Below are 4,940 nucleotides of genomic sequence, written 5' to 3' on the forward strand. Positions count from 1 at the left end.
TGATTGGACGGAAAAAGTCCTATATACCTACCTGAGCGTTTGCATTTCCGATTTTGTGTTTGAATCGCATTCTATTACCTCAAATAACATCTCATCAGGGTGGCCACCGAACCGGGAAAAAGACGGGAATTTGAATCCATCGGGAAAAAGACGGGAAAACCGGGAATTTGAGATGGTCACCGGGAAAACATTTTGAACGAACACTTTAAAGTTGTAAATTCACAAACCACAAAATAAAAGTTGCAGAAAGTTAATATGGTTTATTATATTTCCATTAATAATCCGTATTGTTGGAAAAATAACAATAAATAGTCTACTTTGCTACACTTAAGTTCTTAGAAATGTTTCGAATTGGTTGGTAATGTTTCGAAATCGTTTTTTTTTCCTCTCACTACCAGGGCTTGATTTTTTCACTAGCATATGACTCAAAGTTATGAATCAGAGTTTCAAAACTCCTGGCAGAATTAAGCCTCGAACATATTGGATTCATAACTTTCTTTAGTTACTTAAGTTTAGTGGGGCTTTGTTTCATCGTCACCTTAAACTTTATTTGCTTTAGTGAACTTTTTTTTTGTATGAAGAAAAAAAAAAGATTTTAGATTGAAACATTTCAAATAGTGTAATGAGATGCACAAAATATATATATAAATGAAAATGGAATGGTGTTCGTATGTCACGAGTTGGCTTGAGAACGGGACGACCGATTTAAACAATTTTTTCACTTTTGTTGTCCTCAAGAGCTCCGACGTGTTTGTGTGGAATAATATTTTTTTGAAAATCGTCCAAGAATGTTGAGAAAACAGGTAATATAAATTGGACATAATCTTTGGTATTATTTTCAACGCCTCTACGGCCTACTGGGCATTACAACGCTTGCCGGAACCGCTAGTTGTTGAAGTGAATAAAAAATGCCAAGAGTAGAAACCATCTTATTGCCACCATTAAGGGTATTAGAAGCAAATAACTGTAAGTGACAGTAACCTAGTTTTGAGTTTCAAGTATTTTCAGCAATTTTTCATACTAATTGTACGGGAACCAAAAAAACAAAGCCGAATATTATTTTTTTATTGGACGGAAAAATCACTTAAAAATACAGCTTAAAGTAGAATTTTTAGTAAATTCAGTTGAAAAAACGACCAAAGAGTCATCCTTTTGCGTATTTGCGTAATTGAGAGGGCCCAATTAAAAACCGGGAAAATTTTGAAAATAATACCGGGAAAACCGGGAAAAAAGCGGGGAATTTCAAAATGGATATTTGGTGGCCACCATGTCTCATGCATATTCTACAAACACTAAACTGATAATTGATTGAGAGTAAAAGCGTCTAGCAACGAATGATTTATTGTCTCAACTATAAATGCAATGCTTACTACGCTAGCATCTCCCTTAGGCGGGTATTTGTAGAATACCCAATACCTTCCGGTCTTCTTGCAGCTTTGGCTCAGTGAACGCCTTTGTGAGGATGTCTGCAGCTTGAATGTTAAAAGCCACATGCTCCAGCTTGATTGCTTTTGCCTCTACTTGCTGCGAGATCTGTAATACATAAGACGTTAGAGACATCTACGCTGCAGCACTCACCATCGACATCAGCGTCAATCTAAACGTTTCCGGTGGCCACAACACCGGTATCTCGGATGCATCTGCCGCAAAGCCAGTTTGCGACACCGGACTCGCGCCAATTAGCACATATGATCTCCAGCTCAAGAATCCAGCACCCACTCTTTTAGTGATCCCTTCTGCTTATCACGCCAGAAGTTCCTTCTTCCGAGAACTCGTCTCGTTCTTGTTTGTCGACTACTCGATCCGCAAGCCCTGGTGCTGGACTCGATCCTGGAGGATTTTTGATTTCACCCGATCTGCCGTCTGCTTGATACCTGAGGCGTCCATTCTCAGGACCATTGGCTTGTATCTTTTCGGCAGCCCAATCTCCTACAGCTTCTGGCTTGTGGTCAAAACTTTGTCCACCGCAGCAGACTACTCTTGCGATACTTTCCGCTTTTCTGGAAGGTCGATCGGAGACTGTGGCAAGCTTCTTTGGCCGTTCGTGCGGTCTGGACTAAGCTATAATTATACCTCTCGATACTGAGGCAAATTGTCGCTAAAGCACGGTTCGACAAGTCCTCGCTGATCTACACATCGTTCGGTGAATTAACGGCACGCCAAGTTCGCTCCTTGATCATCACCATGCGCATTCCGAACGCATTCTCCAGGCGCTGGCAAGCGCTACTGAACGGAATCCCTTGCGGAATCCGAAAACCACACACACGCGCTTGCTTCTTGGGGAACTGCTTATTTGGCCGCCGGAACCGATGACTTGAACTGAATCGCTTGTTCGTTCTCTATTCCCAACCGGAACTTCGTCTCGAATTGGTGGTAATCCGTCTCCCATTCTTCTCACGGACATGTTTCAGAATTGCTTGAAGAGTGCTGCATATGACGAGCCTAACCTCACTTATTTGACAGCTGCTGGTCTTGTTGTTTTACGTTTCGGACTTAGTCGTTTTTTCCATCATTTTTTCATCTTCGCATTTCTATCACCAGCATGCTGATGGTGACGATTTTCCACGGTAGGAAGATAGAATAATACGATCCGTGGGTATCTGCAGTGGATTTGACCTCTCCTCGCAGCAAACTTTCACGAAATTAAGAATGATTCGAAAAAAGTTCTAAGTCCAAACTGTAAACAACAGGACCAGTACCTGTCAAAATTGATGCGTGACGTCACAGTGCAGTGGAGTATTGCGAAAAAAAAACACTTTTTGGCTGGTTGCTTGGTTACACCAGTAGCAAACAGCTATAATGGGCCCCACGGTTAAAAAGAATCGCAAAACTCGAACGAGTGCAAAAGAAAGCTTGCTCTCTTTTACTATCCTGTAAGCCTCATGCTTGGCGATAGGAATGACGACACATGTTTTGATTGAAAACCGTTGTTTACACGTGGGAATAGCCTACCTTGTTGAGTATACCGTGACTGGGCCCATAACCTGATAGAGAGTAAAAGTGTCTGAACAGGCATACAGTCTAGCAGCGAATGATTTATTACTCAATTATAAATGCAACGCTTACTACGCTAACAATCATTGGGTCAGGTATTGCAATACCTTAATAATACTTGATGAATGTTTATATAAAAGTGACATTTTCAATAGCAGTCCTCACACGTTTCAGCCGGGTGTCTGCAACCTTCACATATGTTCGACCGTCAATATCCATCCATATCATTCACGAAGCAAACAAATTGACTGGATCCGTTGAAAATCCTTCCTCGGTTCTCCGCACAAAAGCTACTAGTGCAATATAGAACGATTCGCACGAAATTCCATCATATTTCCGTAGTCCCCAGTGGAACTTAAACGAAGTGGAATTTCAACAAGCACCACCACTTCTGTCAATCTTGTAAGCTTTCAGGGAAAGCTTTTTTCGTTTATGATTTTCGATAGGTTTAAGTGGTCAATCAATGCTATTATATGCCGCCTTGAAATAGATGAAAAAGTGATGGCGGTAGGACCATTCATTGCATTTTTGGAGTATTACGTTATAATAAAGATCTGGTAAGTTTGCGATAGATGACATACGTGTAATTTGTAGAAGGAATAGAATAGTAATCATTTAAAAGTTCTCACAATCCAACTTGTCTTTTGTTCTGAAGATAAGTCATATACATACCTCTTCCTTCCATTCCTATGTTAACTGATCTGTTTAATAGATTGTGTGCAGCAGTCGGTACAGAAACCAGCTTCTCCGTGTATATGTAATGTTGATGAGTTGATGATCCATGTCTAGAAAAAAGGTAAACTCATCATAAACCTGTAATATCAATCATTTTTTACTAATACAATCTTTTTTTTACAGTTATATGGCTCCCAATCAACTATAGAATTCATCTGAACGTCATCTTAGCATATGTTACTTTACTGCGTTATCTAATCAGTTTTCTGGAAATTTATATCAACCACCCAATTTTCACTGGAACTCATCAAATTTTCTAATGTAATATTCCTATTTATTCGAATAAATCTTCCGCCAACCAACAATAGGGCGTATTCATCTTCAATCTGGTGCAGTGGACCCCGGTCAAGTACCTCGGCTACTCGTATCCCCTGTGGGCGCACGCTTTCGGTTGGTTCACCGCCCTGTCCTCGATGTTGTGCATCCCCGGTTACATGATCTGGCTCTGGAGAAACACCCCCGGCGATCGAGCTAACGTAAGTCTCCCCTCATACGATGTGGATGGAAAATCCTTCTAACCTCTGCTCTATTCTCCTCACCGCAGAAAATCCGACTGATCGTCAGAATCGAGGACAGCGTGTCCGAGCTGCGAGAGAAGATGCAAGCCGGCCAAGAGAAGGGCATGGAGCTGTAAGGCTCTTTAACTCCCTTCCCACCGCCCACCAACACAACCTTAGGTCTGCGATCCGACTATTAATAGGTTAACAACCCAAAAAAAACGACGACCCTATTTCAGATTCATGCGAATCGAAGCAAGCGAAGCGAGAGATTGGATTCACAGACGATTGCAATACTTCCCCCATTTCACGCACATGCTTACTCACACTCACACACACATATATATACAGATACACACACATACTATAACCTGTTTTTCATCCAGTTTCGGTCCATAGCGTAATGTGACGAGTTAATTATGGATATTATTGAAGTATTTTCTAACAGTAAACTTTTACCATTAACATGAGTATTTGAAGAGAGAAAGAGAACAGTTTAATTTATTAGGGCTTAGTTAACTAAACTAATACAAGAGGGAAAACAATGCGCACATACACACACAGCCAAACACAAACGCACCGCTAATTGTTAGGAGAAACTATTCTACACTGTTATCTACCATAGTTGCTGTAAATCGTTGTGTTAAACTAAATGTTAGTTTAAACAATCTTCTAGATCTAGGATTCGATGGAAGCTGCTACTCAGATCATTAC

The 4,940-nt window shown here is 40.7% G+C and overlaps 1 long non-coding RNA gene across 1 annotated transcript; it reads left to right on the forward strand.

The window, feature by feature from the left end:
* Window positions 1–3,978: 3,978 nt before the first annotated feature.
* Window positions 3,979–4,667, forward strand: LOC110674782. The gene is made up of 2 exons (XR_002499191.1): window positions 3,979–4,205; window positions 4,274–4,667. It is a non-coding gene; the product is annotated as an uncharacterized LOC110674782 (long non-coding RNA).
* The last annotated feature ends 273 nt before the right edge of the window (window positions 4,668–4,940 follow it).

The sequence above is a fragment of the Aedes aegypti genome, chromosome 1 (genome assembly GCF_002204515.2).
Source record: "Aedes aegypti strain LVP_AGWG chromosome 1, AaegL5.0 Primary Assembly, whole genome shotgun sequence".
NCBI lineage: Eukaryota > Metazoa > Arthropoda > Insecta > Diptera > Culicidae > Aedes > Aedes aegypti.